Source organism: Amblyomma mixtum, chromosome 10 (genome assembly GCF_055824585.1).
Source record: "Amblyomma mixtum isolate Tamu chromosome 10, ASM5582458v1, whole genome shotgun sequence".
Taxonomy (NCBI): Eukaryota; Metazoa; Arthropoda; class Arachnida; order Ixodida; family Ixodidae; genus Amblyomma; species Amblyomma mixtum.
The window spans coordinates 4333057-4359274 of record NC_143021.1 but is presented as its reverse complement, the minus strand read 5'-3'; the positions used below and the strand labels follow the sequence as shown (position 1 = coordinate 4359274).

Here is a 26218-nt window from a genome sequence, read left to right as displayed (position 1 = left end):
CCATCGCATACTGCCACCTTTCTGCTTCATTTTTTTTTCGAGCAGCAACGGACTGGAACGGCCTACTCCCTGACATCATCAGCATCACTTACTTTTCAAGAACATCTAACCGATCACCTTCAGTGCCAAATAATATTCGCTGTTCTGTTTGCTCATTTCATTAACCCCCACTCCTCCCCCTTATGTAATACCCCCGGTATAAGGGGCCTTTAAGAAAAATAAACTCAACTGAACTGCACTGCAAGTACTGTCGCCGTATGCAGTAGTTATAGATAGCTAGGAAGGTAGATGTGTAGGCCAGTTGGTGAGACATGAAGGAGTTAGACACCGCAGCGGACACGGGACAGAGAAAGAAGACGACACAGGGCGGTGTCGTCTGTGTCGTCCCTGTGTCGCCCTGTGTCGTCTTCTTTCTCTGTCCCGTGTCCGCTGCGGTGTCTAGTTCCTTCAGTTATAGATAGCTTCAATTAAGTTCGCCTAATACTCTTCTTTCCACTGCGTCAAATCCTTTTTGTGATGTGGTGTACAGAATCAAGCTATCTTCTTGGCTAGGCTATGTCAGCCAAAGAGGCAGACACCTAAATGTCCGGCTGAGAGAACACGACCTCTCCTTGAATATACCTCCCAAAAGCAATCTGGCCATACCTTGGCTGTCGAGCAAAACCTACACCTCTGCTTTCAGCCAGGCAACCATACTGCAAGTACAAGCATAAGAACGAGCGCACACAGGAAATTGTTGAAGCGTTTCTGATTCATTTCGAGCAAGACAAGTGCGCCAGACAACATTCTGCTGCGCTCACATATAAACAACTAGACTACCTCCGCAGCAAAGGCCACAGAAAGGTGGTGTTATCAACATTTTAGCACGTTTACGTTTTTTGTATTCATCAATTGTTTTTCCCTACGCAGTCAATCTTTTACCCAGCTCCACATGTTGATTGTGCTCATTTTAGCCTATTTATTGCATGAAAGCAATAAACATCATCAGTCTTATGTCAGCGTTGCGCCTGTCTGCTTCTTTCGTGCTCACTCAGTCGGGCTGTGCCTTTACCTGATGCGCACTTACCGAGAAGCTAAAAACGAACGCTCTTAGAATGATATCTTGCTTCTAGTATGGAACCTGCAGTTTACACCAAACTCTTATAAAGATACAAACGACCCGCCGTGGTGGCTCAGTGGTTACGGCTCTCGGCTGCTGGCCCGAAAGACGCGGGTTCGATCCCGGCCGCGGCGGCTGAATTTCGATGGAGGCGAAACTCTAGAGGGCCGAGTGCTGTGCGATGTCAGTGCACGTTAAACAACCCCAGGTAGTCGAAATTTCCGGAGCCCTTCTCTACGGCGTCCCTCATAGCCTGAGTCGCTTTGGGGCGTTAAGCCCCAACAAATCAAATCATATAAAGATACAAGCCTCAAATAGGCTGCGCAAGTGATTTCTGTGAATAGTGACCGCAGCTTAGGAAAAACTGCGTAAAGAACGGCGCGCAGAGCAGCAGGCCAGAATGGCGGTATGGCTACTCTCGCCGTCTTTGCGCAGCCGTTGGTTCGACAGTGCTTCATGGCGCAGTGAAGTGCGGTATGGTTGTTGTGCAGCGATTATAATTAGGGGTGTGCGAATATTCGAAATTTTCGAATATAATTCGAATATTAGATTTTTGCTATTTGTATTCGATTCGAAATTTAAGTATTCGTGTTGTTTCGATTATTCAATCTCATGCGAATATTCGTATTTAGCCGAATAGTTTATTGCGAGCACCGACGTACATTTCGGTGCGCAAGTCCAATCGCCACAGACATAACAATATGGCGGCGTCCAGAGCCATGCGTAATGTTGGGCCATACCGTAGCTGACTGTGCTTGTGAGCTTCTTTGTGGCTATACCTGCGAAGCTGGTATAGTAAAAGCTGTGCACGAAGTACCTCGCAATACCTGCCACTTCAGTGCCAAGTGAGAGGGAATTATCTGTGGCTGGAGAAGTCGTTTCAGCTAGAAGGGAACGACTCCTGCCTCACCATGTGGAGCAGCTGGTTTTCCTTCACAAGAACCTTTAATGGTCATCCCAGCAACGCGCTTTTGCGCTTATGGCATGCTAGATTCAATCAGTGCTGTGTACTAGCCATTTTCTGTGAAAATTCCACTTCTCTAAGAGTAATGTTCTAGACTTCGAAACTTTCTGTACAGCCACACACACCTTTTGTGTTCATTTACTTATTGATAGCTGAACTGTGATGTTCTTGGATGCTCAAATAAATGTTTTGCAGTGGTTAAATGTGTCTTTCCTTGATTATTCGGTATTCGATTCGATATTCGGAACTAAGTATTCGTATTCGATTCGTATTCGAAAAATTTGATATTCGCACACCCCTAATTATAATGAATCTCTTTGAGTCGCGTACTTGTGCGAAACGCAGAATATAACGTCAAGGGGGCAGTTTTGGTAGATTGCGTGTGAACAACTTAGCTCGTATGTCTTGCGAAGCTGGGGAAACTTCTCCGCTCAGAATGCAATAACAGCTCGAGTTGCTTATAATGCAAGAAAGCCTTTGTGTTGTCTTAATGGAATTGTGCGCCGTTCGGAAGTACATTTTCAAGCCTGGTCCCGCAAGGTAAGAGTCATGATCGAACTGTCGTGCCGTTCGACCGCATTTCTCCGTACGGGCCCGTAGTGTTCCTGACGACATCTGTTATCTTGGACTGCTCAGCTTCTTTTTGCTGCGCGCGCCAGACTGGCGCGAGCCGTCCCGCGGCACTGCCTGTTCACCGTCGTCTTCTACATAGCACAAATCTATGCTTTCGCTCCAATTCTAGGGGACGCCTCGTTTTAGCGCGGAGCAATCGGACGCGTGGCGCAACGGTTCCGTCGATTTTCGGCTGGAACCGCGGCAATCTGATGTAACATCTACGAAACCTGTGCGTCTGCATCCGTGAAGTCAGCAAGATCCTGGAGACGCCGATCTGACCTAGGTACGCCCAATTTTCGGCCATTTCAAGCAAACCTCCGCATCACCACGTAGCGGTCGAGCTGAGCCTAACGGCTCCGGCTGCCCCGCCGCTGGCTGCGGAGACCCCCGCCGGCCAACCTCTCAACATGGCTCTGCCTGAACAACGCAGATACAATCCCACGACTCTGTCGTGGTCGTCTGTCCCTGTAAGCCAGCCAGAGGATGGCCCATCCACCAATTCGGCGCAGCAAGCTGCCCTTTTTCAAGTCGTCGAGAGCCGGCGCCGCCGTCGGCAGAACGCACGAAGAGCTGCAATGCCGACTCCTCTCAACAACTCAGCAACGGGAGACGCTCGCACTCCATCTTCTAAAGTCTAAACATTCTAAACATTTACTGCCCACCGAAACTTAAGAACGTCACGTTGAATGAAATTTTCACCCAAGATATGCAGGTGGCGGGTAGGGAACCCCTCCTAATCGTCGGCGACTTCAACGCCCCGAGCAGGCTATGGGGGCACCACCCGGAGGACAGGCGTGGGAGGAAGCTTACGAAACTTCTTTCCACACTTGCACTCACCCTACACACTGGTCTAGCCAACCCAACAGGTGTCAACAATTCGATTCAACGAGATACTTGCCGGAACTCACATTTACACGCAACATACGCTATGCCAACTGGCTGAATACAGAGGACACTCTGGGTAGGGATCACTGTATAATCAACACAACAATTTACATGCGTCCCCTGAAACGCGCACTAGCGCAAGCTCGTATCCCTGACTGGACGACTTTCCGCACCTCTCTGCCTATCGTATAGACCCCCTCCAGTCAGGATACGACGCCTGGCCCAAATCGCTTTGGCTACACTCACACAACACGAAAAGCAGATACAGCTCACAAAAACACAAACGGACGTGGACAACATCCTGCTCCACGTTTGGGAGGCCCGTCGCAGCCTCGCGAAGCGATGGAAGAAACAGAAACATAACAGACGCCTAACGAAACGCGTCCTCGAACTCACACAACAGGCAGCGGTATACGAGGTCTGTTAGAAAAGTATCCGACCTTTGGCCGTAGAAAAAAAAACTTGCATAACTGGAGCGTTCCAAACCTAGTCACCTTCAAAGTAGTCTACTTGGGACTCCACACACTTCTCCCAGCGGTGCTGCCATTTTGGGAAGTATTCCGAAAAGGCCCCTTTCTGAATGGAGTTTAGCTCAGCTGTCGTTGCAGCAATAATGTTCTTCCTTGTCTGAAATCGCGCTCCTTTCAATGGCCTTTTGATTTTGGGAACCAGCCAGAAATCGCAGGGGCCATATCAGGAGAGTAAGGAGTGTGTTGAACTACAGGAGTCTGGTTTTTCGCCAAAAAAGTCTGAATCAAGTGCGAGGAATGTGCGGGAGCATTGTCGTGATGGATGCGCCACTTTCCTGTTGACCTCAACTCCGGGTTCTTGGGCCGCACAGCATCACGTAGGCAACAAAGGACATCCCTGTAGCACTCTTTGGTCATTGTTTGACCCTGTGGAGTGCGTACTAGTGGTCTGCCACACAGAGGGTGCCAAAGAAAGCAGTCAGCATCACTTTCACATTGCTGCGCACTTGGCAGGTCTTCTGATGTCTTGGTGACGTGGAATGCTTCCACTGTGACGACTGGAATCTGGTTTCCGGGTCGTACCTGTACACCAAAGAATCGTCACCAGTTATGATGTTGATTAAGTCGGGGTCACTGTTTGCGGAATCCAGGATGTCCTGTGAGACTTCAACACGAAGCTGCTTTTTCTCCACCGTGAGCAGCTTCGGCACCAATTTCGCCGCAACTCTCTCCATGGCCAAATCTTCGGTGATAATGGAATGTGCGGAAAAATTGCTCATGTCCACCTCTTCCTCAATTTCTCGGATAGTCACGCGACGGTCCCGCATGACCACAGCGTTCAGTTCGGCAATGACCTGGTCATTTCGGCATGTTGATGGCCGACCGGAGTGTGGCTCGCTCTCCACCGATGTGCGGCCATCTTTAAATCAATTGTACCACTGCTTAATCTGTGTGCTACTCATAGCATCTTCACCGAAAGCCGTCTGAATATTCCGAATGGTTTCCACTTGGCTGTCGCTCAGTTCATGGCAAAATTTGATGGAGTAGCGCTGCTCCTGTCACTCCGCCATTTTCCTTGCAATAAAAAACCGACGAGAGCACTGCGCACCGCCTCACTGAAATGCTGCTTCCTAGCGACTGACGCTATCGGCAGGCGGGAAAAATTCGTGCATGCGCACGAAGGTTCGAGGTCATGTGATGCAAGCGCGCTTGTTTCATATCCATCAGGTGTTCGCAAAAAAAAAATAAAGTCGGATACTTTTCTAACAGACCTCTTATGGTACTCAGCTAGCCGACACTAACTGGGTGGACTCGTGCAACGCGGCTGCGAGCCAGATGTCTGGCCGCAACACGTGGCGTTTGTTCCGCGCTCTCACCGATCCAATACAAACACGCACGGAAACCCAACTCAAATTGCATAGGGCCTTGCACAACTTTACAGGAACGACAACGCAGCTAGCCCTCATGCTCAGGGGTCGATACCTGTGCACCACTAAGGACTCCCGGCCGGCAGCGTACTCGCATGGAGGCGAAGAGAACACAGAGCTGGACACGCCATTCCAGCTCCACCACCTCCGGGCGGTCTTAAGCAAGATGAAGCGGGGCACTGCACCCGGGCGCGACAGCGTTACGGTCTAGCACTTGGCCAACCTTCCCGACGCAGCCTACACCGCGCTCCTCAATACATCAAGAGCAATTGGGACCGACAGACTCCTCTCCCTGTCGATTTCAAATCGACTCTCGTGTCCTTCATTCCGAAAGCCGGCAGTGATGTGGAGCACCTTCGCCCCATCTCTCTCACGTCTTTTGTCGGCAAGCTGATGGAGACGATGGTGCGCGACAGACTCTCCGATTTTCTGGAAACACAGCACACTTTCGCGGACACCATGTTCGGTGTTCGCCCTCACAAGTCAGTACAAGATATATTTCCCCAGTTTCACCAAGAAACCTTAGATCCTTTCGAATGTCCACACGACGACAAGGTGGTCCTGGCCTTGGATCTTAAAGGCGCATTCGACAACGTTAAACACGAAGTAATCCTGGACCACCTCGGTAACACCAACCGTGGCCACAAAACATTCCATTACATAAGACAATCTCTTACAGACCGTCAAGCCTACATACGCATACAAGATGCGAAACATGGGCCATACACCATCGGCTCGAAGGGAACATCTCAAGGCACGGTCCTGTCTCCCCTGCTCTTCAATTTGGCAATGCTTCATCTTCCCCCCAAATCGTCTTCTTTACCCGGGATACATCACGCTCTTTATGCGGATGACATTACAATCTGGGCCACGCAAGGTAACCTGGGCCACATGGAGTCCTGCCTGCAAGCAGCGGCGACCCTAGTCGACGACTACGCGGCCTACTGCGGACTCCAGTGCGCCCCAGCTAAATCAGAATTTGTGCACTTACGTCCCTCCGCTCGAGACACAACACCGCTTCGCATCAGTCTCCCCTCGGGCCCGATCCGGGAGTCCAAGGATATCCGCGTCCTTGGCGTCTTCATACACCACCAACGCAGGGTCGACACTACCCTAGGCAAAACTTCGCACAGTGGGAGACAAGGTGGCCCGCATGGTCCGCCGGGGCTCCAACAAGCGGGGCGGATTACGAAGCAAGGATGCACTGCGGCTTGCCCATGCTTTCGTAACGACTAGAATCCTCTACTCAACCCCCCACTTGCACCTGCGCAAACATGATAGTAAATTTCACAGGTTCTCTTTCCTTGCACCAGAGGTGCCCCGCCAGAGACGGTTTGTTCACTTGAAGACTGAAGCGTTCCTTTGCACCAGGGGTGCCCCGTCAGAGACGGTCTCGTGATGAGTTGACACGCAGGGGTAAGGCGAACACTTGAAGTTTGTGTACAGGAATTTACATTAGATGCAAGTTCAGGCACTAGAGACAAATTAAACGGCAAAACGATACGATACAACAAAAGGGGTGGAACTGACTAACACTAGGGGAGGCCCCTACTCGGCGTAGCCGAAGATGCATAGCATCTCACCTTAGCGCAGAACCTCGCTTCCGGCTCCGGGGCCCGGTTTTGAAGCCCTAAAGGCCCGGCCCACATTTCGTAGCTTCCAATCATGTTGTGCTCTTAACGTGATTGGTTCTTCAAGGACATGGCCAGCCCTCCGGCTTCAACAAGGTAAACCACCCTCTCTACCACTAAATAAACATAAAAACAAACACAAATACACATTCGTGCCAGTACGTGCGCGAATCGGTACCGCGGGGCGGGGGACACCCGTAATTCTTGGCGCGTTCGCGAGCGGCCGCGTTCCGAGAAAGGAGACGCTTCGCTTTGAGCGCTCCCAGCCGCGTTCCGATGACCCCGCTTACACTAACGATCCCTTACAACGATGATGACCAACTGGAGGTGATCCACCGGAAAGTCATCAACCGGGCTCTCGACCTCCCGGTCGCCACGTCTCACCAGGGACTTCTGGCCTTGGGCGTGGTAAACACATCCCGGGAGTTTCGAGAAGCCCACTTAGTCAACCTTGATACTCTTCGTGCACAGACTACGTGCGGTCGCCGCCTGTGGAACCGGCTACACATCAAACATGACTACCATATTGAGGAAAGGGAGAGAGTGCCAGGACCTTGAAGACGCGCCCTCCGGGTCAGACTCCTTCCCCGCAACATGTCCGGAGAAGACCATAGCGGTCGTCGCCAGGCGCGCGCGGAAGCGTTGGCGCGATACTATGGTAACCAAAGACATGTGTATTACGTGGACGTTACGTGTATTACGCGGCCGTGTACCACACCACGGGGGGTGGTACACGGCCGCAGTCGTACACAACACAAACACAGTTAACAGGCTCACCTTCAAAGCCTACAACGCAACACTCGCGGAAGAGATTGCCTTTGCTCTGGCTCTAACTAATCTTAAGTGGAAACACATCATCACCGACTCGCGAGGGGCCCGTCGGAACTATGAGTTGGGCTGGGCTCCCCTGCTTGCCTGGCGCATACTAGAATATAGCTGCCGATGCGAAGATCCAACTCGACGTAGCCTGATTTGGGCCCCTGGTCACCACGGACTCCAAGGAAACGATCAGGCCGATCGGGCCGCCCGCGCTCTCTTTCCCCGGGCTATCTCCCTGTCCTTGGAAGCCTGCTGCCAATCAGACAAACTGGCCCTTACATTCAAGCACATCACCGATTACTACAAGGAGGAGCACAGGCGCTACCCGGCCCCTTGTAAGGGACTGGATCGCGCTGACGAGCGCCACCTCATCAAAATTCTCACTAACACTACAGTGCCCGGCGGTGCTTAGTCTTCGACTCCTGGAGTATTACAATTCTTCCTGGATGGCTGGTGAGGTGCCCACGGAATGCAAGCTGGCAAAAATTGTGCCCGTTTTGAAGCCCTGTAAGCAGCCAACAAGCTACGCATCATTCCGGCCCATTGCCCTACTGAGCTGCGTAGGTAAGCTCATGGAGCGCATGATCTCCAAGCGCATAATTTGGTTCCTAGAAAGCCGAAATGAGTTCCCCCAAGAAATGAATGGGTTCCGTCAAAACAGGTCGGCGACTGACAATATCATCGCCCTCGTCTCATCACTTGAGGAGTACCTTCATGCTGGGTACATCCCGACAGCCGTTTTCCTAGACATCAAGGCCGCCTTTGACTCTGTCTTTCACCATGCAATTCTCGCAGCCTTTGGCAGTATTGGCCTTGGAGGAAGGCTATACGAGTGGATTGGGCATTATTTAAAAGAACGGCAAATTTTTATGTCCACTCCAGACGGTCCAACACGCTTTCACGCAGTGGAGAGGGGCGTACCACAGGGAGCGGTGCTCAGCCCTCTCTTGTTCAATATTGTCCTTATTCACATAACAAGAAACCTTCCGCGAGGGGTCCGCATAACAATTTATGCTGATGATATCTGCATCTGGACCGCATCACGTTCGCGCTATATTACCCAGCAACGTCTTCAGCGAGCGCTATTGCATGTTTCGATGTACCTGGCTTCCAGAGGTCTCCGTCTATCGCCAGAAAAGAGTGTTGCAATGGCGTTTACAAGAAAAACGATGACCCGATATCCGCTGCTCCTAGGCGGACGATCGCTGCCATATTTCATTTCATTTCATTTATTTCGTCCTCAAAGGCCCGAGGGCATTACCTAAGGAGGGGGTTACAAATTGTTTTGTGTGAACGCACTCATGATGAAAACATAGACAATAAAAGAAACACTGCAACTGCAAACACTAAAAATAAAGATAAAGAGTATCAAGTGGTTATATAAAAAAAAAAACAAGAGAAGCCAAGAAAGCACAGAAAAATAAAAGAAAAACTCAGGGAAAATACAGACAAAAAGTAAAGGCCAACAAATGGTTCACGTGTTCTGAAAATGACTGGTGAGTTTCGCGCGAAATGATTTGCGATCGTTGCATGATACTATGTCGTTGGGCAGGGCATTCCAATGGTTTATTGCGTCAGGAAAAAAGGAACTGCTCATTGCTAAAGTACGACTCTTGATGCTGGCTATGGGGTGGCTGTGGCTGAGGCGACTGGAAGTTCGGATCGGTGGTTTCAGCAGGGGATGTTTTGATATCGGATGGTAGAAAAAGCTGTGTAGTAGGCAAAGGCGTGAGATGATGCGGCGTGATTCAAGTGTGGGGAGGGAGATAGAATGTTTGAGTGCAGTGATGCTACTTTCTTTTGAGTATTCAGAGGTGATAAAACGGGTCGCGCGGTTTTGGATGGCCTCAAGTTCGGTGCTAAGATACGCTTGAGAGGGATTCCAGATGGATGATGCAAATTCAAGTTTGGGACGAACAAATGTTAGGTAAGCAAGTTTTTTTACTTCGGGAGATGCTGAGTTGAGGTTACGTCGGAGATAACCCAAGGCACGGGAGGCATCAGAACATATTCTTTGGACATGGTTTACCCAAGATAGTGAAGATGTCAGATGTAATCCAAGATACTTATATGACGTTGTTGAGGCAATCGGGACTGAGTTAATATTGTATGAATGATGAATAACTGCGCGTTTGCGAGAGAATGACAACAGTTGGCATTTATCTAGGTTTAAAGGCATGAGCCATCGGTCGCACCATGTGGCTATTATGTCATTATCTTTTTGTAGTAGGTGACTATCGGTGGGATCACGAATGGGGCTGTATATTACGCAGTCGTCCGCGAACAGTCTTAATTTGGCGTTTGTGTTTACTGAAAGATCGTTGATGTAAATGAGGAATAGCAGTGGTGATAATCCAGCGCCCTGGGGGACACCTGATGATACATCGGTAAGGGGTGAGCGGTAACCATTGCATGAAGTGAATTGCATGCGCCCATTTAAGAAATGATCAATCCAGGTTATTAGGTTACCAGGAATGCCTAGGGAGGAGAGTTTTGCGAGCAGGTGCAAGTGAGGAACACCGTCGAATGCTTTCGAAAAATCTAAAAAAACGGCGTCTATTTGAAGGTTATTGTCCATAAAGTGTAGGATGTCATGAGTGAAGTCGGCCAATTGGGTTTCACAGGAATAGTGTTTTCGAAAACCGTGTTGGTGGGGATAAAACAAGTTAATTGAGTCTAGATGGCTCATTAAGTTAGACGATATAACATGTTCGAGTAATTTTGAAGGAATGCTGGTCAACGAAATGGGGCGATAGTTGGACGGATTTGTGCGGTCACCTTTCTTGAATATCGGAATGATTTCAGCTATCTTCCAGTCGTCGGGGACTTCGCCGGATTCCAATGATTGGGTAAAAATTAGATGCAGGATTAAGCTTGAGACTGAACTAGTATTTTTCAGGAGTTTGCTGTTTATATTGTCACAGCCAGCCGATGATGAAGTTTTGAGAGAACTGATTAAGGTTGCTATTCCTGCCGGTGTGATTGTGATTTGGGACATGGGTATTGCTGAGGTGGCTGGCAAAAAACTTGGACTGCTAGTTGCTGAGGAGAACACTGAACAGAAGTATTTATTTAGAATTTCCGCGCACTCATTGCTGTCTATGGGCTCACGGTCAGCGTCAAGAAGCTCAATTCTAGAGGATCGGAGTTTAGGGGAGAGAATACGCCAGAATTTATTAGGGTTTGTTTGAAGGATAGAATGTAAGTCGGAAGAAAAAAACTTCAGTTTAGCGGAGACCAATTTTTCATTATATTCTTTTGCGCATAGATGGTATCGTTCCCATGTTTCGGGCAGGTTATGCAAGTTAGCCTTACGGTAAAGACGTTTTTTCCGATTAAGAATTCTTTTCAAGTCTCTCTTGAACCATTCGTTGTTACAATCGGATTTTACAAGGAAGGACGGAATGTGTAGGTTTTTCAGTGTTAGCATTGTAGATTTAAAAAGTTCCCAGTTGGCACTGACCGAGCGAGCATTATAAGATTTCACAAAAGAGGTATAAAATTCTGATAGTGCGTGGTTGATGGCATTGAAATTAGCCCTTTTGTAGTCGGTTATTATCTTTTTCGTTGGGGACCGCTTTGTGATGGGCAATGATAGGCGGATGTGAATTAGTTTGTGATCGCTAATGGCTGGTAACATGGCGATGCCTTTAACGTCATCGGGGGAGGTTGTCAGAAGTAGGTCAAGAATGTTACTTCCTCTTGTGGGGCTTGTAATGACTTGGTGTAGGTTGAAGTCAAGTGTTAGATCAAGGAAGCGTTTTGATTCGTGGGAAGGTGATCTATTAAGCACTGAGAGTAAGGGCCAGCTAATGTTAGGGAAGTTGAAATCGCCGAATAAATAGATGGGAGAATTTGGAAATTTATTTTTGATGTTGTTCAAAGCAAGGCACAGCGCGTCGCAGAAGGATGAATCACTATCAGGTGGTCGATAGCAAATACCAAAAACGACTTTTTTTGCCCTGTCATTCACGGATGCCCACGTGAGTTCAAGAGTGTCGTCATTAGAGATGTGAGAAGATGAAAAGATGTTCTTGATAGATATGAGGACGCCTCCGCCTTTTTTGTTTTTCCTGTCATACCGGTATATTGTGAAGTTAAGGGAGGGGCAGAATATTTCACTGTCTCTAATATCTTCGTTCAGCCAGGTTTCAGTAAGTAGCACGACATCCGCTTCAATGTCAGTAATGCAACCTTCAAGTTTATCGCGTTTTGGGATAACGCTTCGGATGTTTGTGAACACAATATTCAGGTCGAGGTGTAGTGATGGACGCTGTATAATGACGGGTGAAAGTACTTGTTGGCCGGTGCGTCACGTATCGCTTCGCTGGGTGTTTGCGGGGGGTGATTCAGTGTTACTGCGCACGGTAGCTGCTGAGCTTGGGATTTCCAATACGCTGTCAGCGTCACCCTGTTGAAAATTCCAGCAAAAGTCATGTTGGAGAAAACGGTGGGCCGAATGGAAGTGTTGGTTTCCATGTTGGAGAAAACGGTGGGCTGATTGGAAGTGTTGGTTTCCACGCTGGGTGCTGGTGGAGCGAATGGGAGAGATGCTGGATGCACTAATGGCGACTTTGGGCCACCCTGGATTGAGTGGAAATTGTGGTGGCTGTCCTGGCACTTTCAGTAAACAATATTGGGCTGAATGGAAACCACGCTGGACACTTCAGTGAACACGATGGGACGGCATGGGCTTGGTGGTATCCATCATGATTATCTCGGTGGGCCTGGCAGGCAACACTGGACTATGTGGAAACCACGGTGGGAGCCTATGGATGTGTACAGTCGCGAGCAAAAAATATTAGCACAGATCACTGGCAATCAGAATTCGTATATCTCACCACGCGGCGCTGCGGTAGGCAGAACTGCCTAACGGGCCGTTTCCATGTTTGCAGCCTAGGGGGGGGGGGGGGGACGGCAGGAAGTAAGCTTTATCAAGCGTGCACCGCCCGAGTGTTGAAGTGCCGACTTTACGTGACTGTGCTTGCGGAATTTATTTTGGCTCGGTTATCATGAGCAAAGATGGCTTCTTTTTATTACTGTTTTTTTATGTCCGCGATGGTTTGTCAAAAGGAACTCGCGGGAACAATATATGATAGCGCTGCTTTTAGTCAGCAGTTTTGCTGTCCGTGGCAGTCCGCTAATTTGCTGTCCGTGGCAGTCCGCAGTAATTTTACTGTCCGTGGCAGACCCCCTTAGTACTGTAGAATGGGAACGGCCCGGCACTCCCGTTATCAGCCTCTCCGCCACCCGCAGTGCCAGGCGTTGTCATTCCGGCGCTCTGGTGTTCCGTCATGTGTGCTAATCTGTTTTACCCACGACTGTACCTACTTGTTTGGCATGGCACAAACCATGGCTGTATTTGAATGGCCGATGCTGGGCAGCAGATACTGCATGCATGTGCCTATATGGTTGACAAAATGAAACTCATCAATGCACTAACAATCTCAGTGGGTCAAATCCATCAAACGTACAGTCTTTGTCAAAAGTAACCAGGCTGCATGGTTTGCTTCTAGCTCGTACAGTGGATCCCTCACAGCTTCCCTAAAGCTGGAATGGTAGCTAAAGGTAAGGACTGAGGGTCTTATTACCTTCCAACACGTTTTGATCCTTAGGAATAACACAAGGGCTCCACTATACAAGCTAGAAGCAAACCATGCAGCCTGGTTACTTTTGACAAAGACTGTACACTTGGCACTTTATGCTGTTAGAATAAAAACTGCAAGACAAATTTCTCTTTTTTACACGTGCATTTGTTGACTTGACAGTTTCAGAAAATTTTTTTAAAAAGTAACGACTTATATACTTGGGCTTAGATTATCATTAGCAAAATATTTGAGAAAAAGTTTAACTTCATTGTTCACAAAATAATAAATTGCAGGTTTGCAGAGCCCTGCATGCCTGAATCCGAACACTCAATTTCATTCAGAAAATTTTATTGAGCGTGCATTTCAAGACATACTAATTCAATTAACAAATTGTTAGCCACATAGCTGGCCACACAGCTTCTTTGTAGAAGGGTTACGAATACAAATATATACACAGAATATTTCGACAAGGCTGCACTCTTATACATGCACCTTGGTACACAATTACCAGTACAACACTGTTTTTCAAAATAGAAATGCAGATATATATAAACACAATATGAGGATATAAATTACACACCATATTTCATACTAAGAATTGATTTGGTTTTCACGTTGGATGAGAGAACTCCACTATAAAAAATGCACACCTTCACTGTAGTCCCAAGAAAGCATATACCATGGAGGTTGTTCTCTCGACGCGCGTTTCAACGCTGCCGCCTCTCACGTCGTGCTGCCGATCAAACAGCGTCACCATGTTTTTACGACAACCTACTCTCTACGACTGCTACGTTGGGTATTTTGTTAGCCTTGCTGATCTCCCATCAATATAAAAAAAAACTTCCCCATACAAACAGAAATCGGCATGTAATTTCGTGAATGAGCAAAGCAGCAAGCCATACTGCCGTGAGAACTCAGGCATTTTTCAACCGCAGCGCAAGCAACAGGTCGTTAATTCGCGCGTTTCTACCAGTGGTAATTGCTCGCAATCGCTGCAATTTCTGTGGATGCCGATACGGCTGAATACCCAATAAAAATACCAAAAATAAAACAAAAAGTAGGATACGAGCTTTTTCACAACGAAACCGAAACAAAAACTGGTTGTCGCCGCCAGGTGGCTGCCGGTAGCTGTTTTTCTGTATAACCCTCATGGCGGTTCGGGTGCTGCGTCGCGTGCATCGCGCTTCGGCGCTTGCTACAATTCGCTACTTGGATTGTGAGCCGTCGTGAACTGTGTTGTGGTTTGCGTGTGTTTCTTCTTGCTCAAGGGTGCACAATCGCGCAGTGCTGTCGACGTAGCCTATTCGAGGCAAAGTGTCATTTTTCTGGTCTCTCTAACTTTTCAGTCTGTGCGCTTCTTTGTGTAGTCCAGGATGGGTGTCCAGGCACAAAGACGCGCGGGCAGTGTCGCGGTGGAAATGTTCCAAATAAGGCCCGGAATATTTTCTTCTGTGTGACTACGTGGTAGAGAGTGCCGGCTACGTAGCACTCGTGCTGAACTCTCACTGGTTGGTGTAGTGCCCGTGACACGAAGGCAAACAGCGTTCTGCACGACTACGCAATCATCTGAAAAGGTAAGCAGTACTCGTGCATTATCCGAAGCATATAATGCTGGAACGGTGACCTGTCGTACTGCTGCAGTATTCGTGTTCAATGCTACAAAAAGCGTTTAAGGCGCTTTTGTTGTCGCCGCGGTGAGTTGCTCTGCCAAGAATTGTCGCTGTCGGTACTTGTTTTGGCAAAGGGGATGCGACCGTACGTGCGTTAGCTTTGCATGATTTTGGTATGCGCATGTTTGCGCGTTTTGTTTCTTGTTGAGCACAGATTTGTCCTCGTATATGCCTCGTTCTACGCGTTTCTGCCCATGCTTGTTCACACCACCGCGCACGTTTCAAGGACCGGCACTTTGGCTGTGCGTAAAATGTATGATTGTCTTTCAAGATAGCGTTAGCACTTTGAGGGGGATTGAAACACTTTTTATTCGCCGCGGTTTTTGCTTGGCCCTAGACTGTTGAACCTTAGGTCGTGGGGTCGATCCTGATGGCAGTAGCCGCATTTCGATTTAGGTGTAATGAAAAAAAGAATGCCCCTGTGCTGTGCGATGTCAGCTCACGTTAAGAAATTCTAGGTGGTCTAAATTAATCCGGAACCCTCCAATACGATCAGTGCCCATTTTCCGCATCTGAATTCAAACCGCACTATAAAGAAAGCACTGTCTCAGGTTGCAGTTACCAACGAAAGTTAATTTCCGGCCGTCAGGATCTAATTTTTAAATGAGTATGTGAAGATTTTTTTTTTTATGATACCGATAGCGTTTCTGGCTACCCAGAGTATAGGATCTTGCATTTCGATCACTCTGCTGTTTGAAAATTGGTTTCTGACGAAAACAAGTGACGCAATAATTGTCTCAGTTATTACGATGTTTATCTACGCTTTCGAACGCAGATTTGTTTTGCTCATAGCAAGATTCCTTTACTAGTGCTAGGGGAACTGATGCATTTTAAACAGGGTAGTTTTTCTTTGTATTGAGGCGTATACTTGGGCAAGTATATTTTTCCTGATCTTTTTATATTCATGTGATATTCACTGTTGGACCGAGTTCGCATGCTTGTTTTTGTACTCCTGTCATAGTGATAATGGGAAATTGGTATCCGCAGGTGGCACATCTGTCTTCCAGTCCGAGTCAATGGCATGGATTTTGTGGCCACCAGATGAAGTCAAAAGCTGTGTTGTAAGCTGTTACTGCATTGTGCTTTGTTCTTGTGGTTGCCATGAAATGTTCTCTTACTTTCATTGCTCTTTTCCTTAATGCTACTGCTTGGAGCAGTTTGGATAGCTCTGGCCTGATATGTTTACATGTTTATATGAGTAATATTAGTTGGCTGTCAGAATGGGCCGGTTGCAGGCCATTTGAAGTTTTACATTCAATATTGCTCGTCTTTTAACCGTTGCATTCTATGCATGAAGTGCGAAATGTCTGCATGTTTTTGGCTGCATTATGTGATACTATTTGACTACGAATATTAACATTATGATGCATGTGTGTTAACTTAAATATGTGTTTTTATGCCACTCATCGCAGGTCACAGATGTAAAAGAAAAAGTGCACACATGAGAACTGGTTTCATTACTGCTGCCTTGTTTTTGCTAAGCATGGAGAGCTGAGCTAATTGGTTCTGGGTAGAATTATGAGACATCATTCCAGTGTACAAAAACACATGAACGAAGAGAGTAGACTCCACAGACCCCATACTTCAACTGAGGTTGATTCCACAACATGAGCTTTTTACATGCAAAGTGGTACTAGTGACCCCTGTGGCTGAAAAGTGTTTCCTCGACCAGGTAACAATTATTCAAGGTTGCAAAAACAAAAACATAGGCGTAAGGTTAGCTTGTCACTCAAGTTGAATGCATTGGCGTGACTAAACATTGCCTACCTGGCTGACCCAGCACACATTTGCGTTGAGATAATCTATTTCTTTTCCTGCCTGCCTGCCCCAGTCGCCTTACTTCGGCATTGACGCTGTCACGACTCTGTGACAGCATCAATGCGCAAGTAAGGAGACTGGAGCAGGCAGTTTTCACAGGAGAAATTGTAGCCTTAGTGGTAGAAAGCCAGGTTCGAGAGATGAAGTGTGCTGGGCAGCGCAAGCCGGAAGACAACGCACATTCGCAACAGTGACCTGTCATTGTGCCCTATTGCCATCAGGTGTCACACCGCCTCAAGAAGGCCAGTGACAAACACGATGTACATGTCGTATTTTCAGCTTGGGAAAGCTGGGATGCATGTGCCACCTGATAAATGACGTTACGAAAAAGCCTGCCTACAAAACTAAGCACACCAAACCCCTCGTTAAACATGAGGTTGACATGGTGTACAGCATCCTCCTTGCCTGTGGCAAACATTACATTAGACAGACGAGGCTTGCATCAATGAACGCTTGCTTGAACATTGCAGGACAGCTGATTCATTAAGTGGCAGAGGTCATTTAGCTGAGCACATTCGCCTTTGCTCGCACAAGCGAGCATGCAAGGCGTTTTTGAAAGAAACACATGCCTTGTGCAAGTTTAGCACTTGAAAGGGCTGGGAAATTTTTTAAGCCTTTTGTATCTCTGCTGAAAAAGAGAATTACGTCAGCAGCCCTTCTGCAGCGCTCCAGAAAAAGAAATAGATTATCTGGAGGCAAATATGTTTGTTGGGTCAGCCAGGTAGGTGATGCATAGGCGTGCCGATGTGTTGAATGTGAGTGGCAAGATACCTTTACCCCTATGTTTTTTTGTGTTTTGGTTTTTGCCGTCCTGAATAATTGTTATCTGGTGGCGGAAATACTTTTCAGCCCCAGGGATCACTAGTACCCCTTTGCACATAAAAAGCCTGTGTTGTGGAATAAACCTCAGTTGAAATATGGTGTCCATGGAGTCTACCCTCTTCATCCGTGTGATTTTGTGTGCCGGAATGATGTCTCATAATTCTCCCTTGTTTTCAGTGAATAAGGAGGGCTTCTGGTGTCTCTTTTTTTGTATGTGATGGTTATAACAAAGTGGCTACCCATAAACTGTCATTTTGGTCTTAATTGAAGGGTCCTTGCGAATTTGTTTGACAGCATATTCCATGGGCACTTTCTTGAGAAAAATCAGTTATTTGTTACCCATTTCACTGCATTAACCATTGCTTCTCATCATGTCTCGAAAGTCATTGATAAGCACAAGCTTTCGAGTACCTGAGGGCTGTGTGAGAAGCCTTCTGACATACTTTAAACTACTGAGGATATCTGAAGACAGATTTTACCAATAATTGTTAGCCAATCCAAACCTCTTGGTTCTATCCCTGACAACCTGAAGCTGACCTGTCAATAATTAAGGCTGGAAACCGTTCTGATCCCCAAACTGTTCTCCTATTTTATTGATGTGCATTTTGCATGAACTGTTAGAGCACGAAATGAGTCCGCATGTTACTTGCCACCATAGTTCAAACTAATATTACTAAACCAGTCATCACGGCTCCCATTCTGTTTACTCATGTGCAATCCAACTTTTTGAATTCACAACAGATTTTCACCCAAATTTAGATTCTTTATTTTAGGCAAGTGTCATCGACTTGAATTTCTCCAAAGCTTTTCATGTTTGTCATTATAACCTTTTAGCTACACTCTCATGCTTGAGCCTTCATTCTTTGATATTAGTGTAGATACATTGCTTCCTGTTCTACGGCTGGCCTTAAAAAACTATTGTTCTTCTTCTCTTATGAAGCCCAGCATATCAATATGCAAAATCATAAGGCGTCCCTCATCCTGAGTCACTTTGGGATGTTAAACCCCCATAAACCAAACCAAGCACATTACTAAAGTACATTAATATTAGCCATTCAATAACAGTCTTTGTCTTTATGTCCCAACCTTGTCTTTATGACTGCATTATTCAGAAGGATGCCCCAACTATCTCAGCTACTCTGACTGTATTGACTTTTGCAAGACGGATGAATGGTCTTGTTTGTAATTCATCGTGTCAAAACAGCGCAAAGAAGAGAAAGATGAGGAAGGAATGCGACGGTGCGAGTGCTGACTTTCAAGAAGGTTTATTGGAAAGCACATCAAAATATATACACTGTGGCCTAAAAAAAGAATGAAGAAAGGGCGCCTTGTAACATTCACTTTGGATCTGTCAAAAACAAAACGAAAGTTGAATATGAAGCATTTAAGAGCATGAACTCTTTCTTAGGGAGCGATAAAGAAGGTGTGTTAACACATTGATTGCGTTTTTTCTACAATTTCAGTGGCCTCGATCATCTCATGCACAAACTTTTCTGTGTCTGTCTAGCACAATGCAGCACAAGAAATTACACCTCACAGCATAAAGGATGTGGCAAACGATCGCAGTCGCGACAATGAAACATCAGATTCCCCCTGCTAGCTTTGTTCACATCGTAGACTCTTTGTTCACATCGTAACGGTGGTCTTTTGACCTCTCATTGGCACCTCTGCTAGTTTCTTGCTGAAGTTGATACATTAGCCAGATGGTTCAACTTTAGATTATTACATAGTTTCTTGGCTCTGGACATTGCTATTAACAAGTCAGCTGTTGTGTGACACTTGAACTCAGAATTAACTGCCTCCGTTGCCTTGGACAGAAAGACGCCTTTAGACATGACCACAAAACCACCTTCTTTATCAGCAGTTGAATGCGATAGGGCCCACCGTCTTAAACCCGTTACAGTTCAGCCTGCGGGCAAGTTCCTGGCATGGTTCAAACCAACACCCCATCAACCAACGCCCCCTGAAACACACCTGTCACGCTCAGGTCCAGGCACAGGAAGGCAAGACGTCAAAGTATGGCAAACAGCTCCAGAATAGTCCTCTTCGAAGGAATAATGGCAAATTTTGGCCCGTATATGCTTCAAGCAGCAGACGAGGCAGCAACTCAGTGTCGACATTGTGCACCTTGTTTTCAGACACTCGTGCCTTGGCTTCTCTGCTCCGGGCTAGTGAGCGCAAAGTGGCTGCAAAGTGGCATTCCAGATGGCTTTCACCTGGTCAATGGTGCGTGACACCGTCAACCAGCCACTCCCTGGCTTGTTTTCAGGCACAAGAGTTTGACAACAAGGTGCACACCTTCAGCTTGGAGTCGCTGCCTCGTCTGGTCCTTGAAGTGCTTATGGACCAAAATTTTCCGTTCCTCCGAAGAGAACTATTGTGGAGATGCTTGCCATGGTTTGACGAGTTGCCTTTTCCACGCACAGACCTGAGTGTGACAGGTGTGTTTCGGGATGTTTTGATGCAGTGTCACGGTTTGAACCCTCTTTAGGAACTTGCCCACAGGCCGAACTGTGTCGTATTTAAGAGGGTGGGCCCTCTTGCTTTCAACTGCTGACAAACGGTGGTTTTGTGGTCGTATCGAAAGGCGCCTTTCAGTCCAAGGCCACAGATGCAGTGTATTCTGAATTTGAGTGCCACTTACTATCTGATTTGTTAAAAGCAAAGTCCAGTGCCAAGAAACATTAACAATCTAGAGTTTAACCATCAGGCTAATGCCATCAACTTCAGTAAGAAAAATTGTCCAGCTATCTTCTTTACCGCAAAGACCCATAAAGGTGACTGCTCCTTCAGGGTTGTAGTTTAAGAGAATGGAACCTGTCAGAAACAAATCGCCTTCTCTTTGCGACATAAAATTAAGTTGCTGAGCATTGATGACTCCTCTCGTGTAAGATCTGCAGAGAAAGTAACGCAGTTTCTACACAATAACTCTCGCACCAGTTTCATGGGGTGCTATGTTGACATCAAGGATTTATATTATGCCATCCCTCAATCAGGATCAATAATGTGTTGAAGAATTCATTAACCTAAATGGAGCAGTGGCATTCCAAACGTCTCAGGCGTTTTGGTGAATAATTTTGTTGCACTTTTAAGCTCATACCTTCAGTCCACCTTTATTACATTTCAGAATAGCTTGTTTTTGCAAAAAAAACTATTAGCGCCGCTGTTACGTGGCTTATTGCAGGATCTCCAATCCTGACGAAGCATTGTCTAAGGTGAGAGAGGAGTTCAGTCAAAGCCTCAGTCCACTTTGAATCACCACTGAAATTATAGAGGATAATATGTCATCACATTTATTGGATCTCAATCTTGGGTGGTTACACTTGTTGGGCTTACGAGCCAAGGGAAAACAAGCTACTTTTACCATTTTCTTCGGTTCAGTCTAAGCTGGTCAAGAGGTGTCACTAACCTTTGCTTCAAAAATTCCTTAATGAAATCCTGTTTGATTGCCATGACATCCAGTTTTGCCCAGCTCATATGCCGTTTGTCCTTTACTGGATATTCAGAACCTTTGTCAGTGTCTTTAGCCGATTGCTTTAAGCAGAAGTTGAAACATTCCTTTTGTGCCCCCATCGAGACTGTAACTCCCAAAAGGAAGTTTGTACGTACCTTTCCCTACATCCACAATTGGTCGTACCGGTTAAATAGGCAGTCGAGTTGGCGTCGATATTGTTTTTCTAACCCTATGAAGTTTCAGTACCTGTAGTCAACCGAGATTATCCATCAGAGTCTCTTCGTGCACTGCACAGAAGACATAGTGTGTTCGAACGCCTTGAAATGCGGCTATGTTTACATTGGGAAAACAGGCAAGTGTGTCAATGAGAGGTTTAAAAGACCACCACGACGATGTGAACAAAGCTTGCGGGAGAACTTTGATGATTCACTGTCGCAATTGCAATTGTTTGCCAGATCCTAAACGCTGTGAACCGGAATTCATGTTCTGCATTTTGCCTGACAGACACAGAAAAGTTTGTGCGTGAGATAATCGAGGCCACTGAAATTTAAAAAAAAACCGCAATCACTGTGTTAGCACACCTTCTTTATCGCTTCCTAAGGAAGAGTTCATGCTCTTAAATGCTTCTTTGTCAGTTTTTGTTTTGTTTTACACTCATGCAATGTGGTTGACACAAGGTGCCCCTTATTCGTTGTTTTTTGAGGCCACAGTGTATATATTTTGATGTGGTTTCCAATACACATTGGCGATAGTCAGCACTCATGCCATCATATTTATTCCTTCTTTGTCCTTGTCTTGTCTGCATTGTTTTGTCACAACGTATTGACCTCCTTTCCCACCTCTAGGGTTAATGGTATGGAGAAACCTTAACCAGATGCAGCCCCACATACTTGGAGCATGTCACGATACATGCTGCTGGCACCACAAGGGCACTCAGGTTTATCAGGAGATGTCATGATCTGTGTGCTCTTGCCATGCTGCGCAGTTTATGCATAAAAAATTTTATTGATTCCAAACTGAAGTATTCCCTAGCTCTTTCAATTTTGCACCAAACTGTTTGATGCTACGCCACCAACTCCCTTTAATCCAACAGCGACACTTGGTACAGCATATGTGTAATCAGTCATCTCATTTGACCACCAGACATCACTGCATAAAAGGGGAAATCGCTCATTTAGGTGTGTTCCATATACTCTACAATACTTTTCCACAACTTAATGTTAAATGTTGCTGCCCCGCTTCAGACCAGGATGCCATCACAACTAAATCAAGAAATTTTTCCTGTTCCCATTGAAGAATAAATCAAATCAAAGTTTATTTCCCATCTAGCACTACAGATGGAGGAATCGTAGAAAAAAGCTGCCCTTGGGCAGCTTGACGAGTCTACAATCCTAATTATTGACAGGGAGGCAACACAAGAGTTTATACAATTTTAATAAACAAGCACATCAAGGAAGCACCGGAGAATACACGAAACAGCAATATGTATACATAATGAAACTTAAACAATGTTATGCAAAAACAAATTATCTAGTTCATGACGTGAAAAAGAAAACAAATCGAGGTTAATGTGGATATACCTATTTAGAAGAGATGGAAGTGTGTACTGAAGGCATTCCCTACCAAGATTTAGTCGAGGTGTTGGCACTGTCCATTCTTCGCCACGTCTTGTTGGATAGACTGATTCTTTTTTCCTTAGTTCTGCAAAATTTTTAAGATTTGTTACATTCTTCTTGATTTCTGTTTTAAAAGTAACACTGAGGCGATATTTATAAAGATTATGTGCTTTAATAACTCTGGAATGACAAAAGAAAGCTGCACTGGGATGTCGGAACGGTAAATTATATGCATTTCGGAGATATCTTTTTTGCATTAAATGAATACGTTCAAGGTTAGTGAATGTTGTAGTGCCCCACACCAACTGGCAATAGTTTAAATGCGAGTTGAATATTGAATTGTATACCAGCATCTTAGTTTTTGTGGGAAGTATGTATTTTAGACGGCCTATAACACCAGTGATTTGAGCTATTTTTTTCAAGATATAATTGACATGATAATCCCATGACATACTGGCAGAAAATATGACCCCAAGGCATTTAAACTGCTCAACAATTTCTACAGCCCGCGAGCTTAATATAATATTATCGTGCAGTGGGATAACTTTATTTTTCGGCCTAAATATGACAGCTTTGGTCTTACTCTCATTTATTTGCATCAGGTTAACTGCAGACCAGACCTCAAGAGCTTTCATTGTGGCATTACATTGTTTGATAAGTTCATGAACATTTTCACCCTAAAAAAATACGCTCGTATCGTCTGCATAGATGAAAAACTTTGTATTATCGCTAATGTTGACAATATCGTTTAGGTAAATATTGAAGAGTAGAGGCCCTAGCGTACTGCCTTGGGGGACACCGTAGAAGAGCGGCTTCGGTTCAGACTGTATACCATTTATGTACACCACTTGCTGTCTAAACGACAAATAAGAACTTAACAATGAGAGCGCTTTTCCTCGGATACCATAGTAGTGTAATTTATTTAGTAAGATTTTATGATTTACCAGGTCAAAAGCCTTTGAGAAGTCCACAAATACACCAATGACAATAGATTTGTTTTCAAGTTGCTTTATTATATATTCATTTTGTTGGAGTAATGCAAGTTCAGTGGATTTGCTTTTGCAGAAGCCAAACTGAAATGGTGTTAGCAAGTTAAATTTATGGAAGAAATTTGACATTCTTAGCTGCAGCATTTTCTCAAATGCTTTCGAAAACACTGGCAAAATAGAGATTGGTCTGTAGTTGGCGAGGGCGTTGCGATCTCCTTTTTTGTAAAGAACAACAACTTTTGCTAATTGCATTTTTTCCGTAAAAACTGCAGTTTCTAAACAGATGTTAAAGATGTGAGCAAGTATGGGAGCAATTATGTCAACTACATGCTTGACTGGCCGTATTTGGATATCATCAATGTCACAGCTACTGCTATTGTTAAGATTTGTTATCACCGACACTACTTCGTCTACCGTGACTGGGTGCAGAAAAATTGTTTCATCATTCTGAATTCGAGCATATTTGCAAGCGGCAGATCCGGCAGCACGTGTTATAGCACGGGTAGCCAAGCTCGTTAAAAAAGTATTGAATACATTAGCCAGTTCGACGCCAGAAACTTCCTTTCCATCAATATTTAATTTTGTTAATGCAGTGCGTGAACTGTCCCGCTGCAGAAGTGTATTTAATCTCGACCATAGTACACCATTTCGAGCATTCTTAACATCTAGAAGTGACACGTGATAGGCTGTTCGTGCAGACCGCAGTTTTTTAGTCAATTTGTTCCTATATTTCTTAAATACTGCAAGGTCCTCAACCTTCCGGCTGCTCAAAAATTTTCTGTACAGCTTGTCTTTCATTTGTATTTCTCCGCGAAGCTCTGGCGTTACCCATGGCTTGCGGATTCTGCGACTTTTCACACGTGTTACAAGAGGAAAGCAGTCGTGATATATCTGTTTAAAGCAATCGACAAACGTATTATAGGCAACATTTGCATCATGAAGTTCAACTATCTTACTCCAATATACTTTCATGAGCGCATCCCTAAAGGATTTCAATGATGATTCTGTAATAGCTTGGTATGTGATTGATGTGGACTTACTTCCTATTGTACTAGCGTTCTCAATGCAAGCAAACACAGGAAGATGGTCACTAACACAACAAGATAAAACACCAGAAAAAGCATTCAGCTGCATAGAGTTAGTAATAATTAAATCGAGAACAGAATGGCCTTCGCTTGTGACTCTACCTCACCACATTTTCATTGCATGTGGTCCCTCAAAATTATGGAAATAAGTGATATCGCTTGGAGCATTGACACTGGTTTGTTTTACCTTTTCTTTGCTGCTGTTTTTATTTTTTGCAACTGATGTATCAATGGATTGTATGCCTCTTTTCGTAGTGTATCGTCTGCGACATCTCAGCTGTGCTACTGCAGTCACCCTTCTGATGTTACCTTTATATTGTCCCTCTTATTAATACCCCACTAAAAGCCTTCAGAGGACAAAAAACGATGGCTTTTTTATTTTGCTCATTATGGCACACGTCAGGCTTATGTTTAGGGATATAGGAGAGGCCTTTGTCTTGCAGTGGTGCTAGTTATGCTGCTGATGATGGTACTTAATGACGAGCATATGATATATTGATTTAGGCTCACTTTATTCCTGTGGCCACAATACGGAGTTTACTTTTTTAGCACTCTAATACTGGCAAGAATAAAAACTTGTGGATCCTAATTCTTTCATTTCAATCTTTTCTGCAGAGTGCATCGCCCAGTTTTCCCAAGCCCTCATGCACCGGTGGTACATCAACAAGGCTGTTTCATGGGGCCCAGCTGCATTGACAAGTGGCTAAATAAGAGCAAGAGGAGCATGAACACAAAATAAAACTGGCTGTAGGAGATTCATCTGTTTTGAAATTTGCTGTCTCATTGCGACAGACATAACATTGCCCCATGGCCCCTGCCCCAACATCTCCCAGTCATTCCAACATGCCCAGTCATTCCAACATGCCCAGTCATTCCAACCTGCCCAGTCATTCCAACATGCCCAGTCATTCCAACATGCCCAGTCATTCCAACATGCCCAGTCATTCCAACATATTTTCCATTACCATAATCCACCAAGGTTTCCAGTGTTGGTTTCCAATATTTACATCATTGCCTTTTTTTCCAATAGGGCAGCGTTATAGTAATAGCATTTACTGCCTACATAAAGTTTGTCGAAAGCAAGTTTAAAGGCACATTTTTTTGGTCTTATGAACTCGAGCAGCTTCGAACGTGCTTTGCGTGTGGGAAATTCAAAGTCTTCTCTTATCGCGAAGTTCGTCCCTTTAAGTTTACGCCCTTGGGAAAGAATGTTCTCTTTCGTTTTAAACTGTACAAACTTTACGATGATGGGGCGTTTTTTGTCAT

General features: G+C 45.6%; 1 long non-coding RNA gene across 1 annotated transcript; it reads left to right on the top strand.

Moving 5' to 3' along the window:
- The first annotated feature begins 14637 nt into the window (after positions 1-14637).
- LOC149325016 (uncharacterized) lies at positions 14638-25704 on the top strand. The gene is made up of 3 exons (XR_016286086.1): positions 14638-15072; positions 16156-16229; positions 25568-25704. It is a non-coding gene; the product is annotated as an uncharacterized LOC149325016 (long non-coding RNA).
- The last annotated feature ends 514 nt before the right edge of the window (positions 25705-26218 follow it).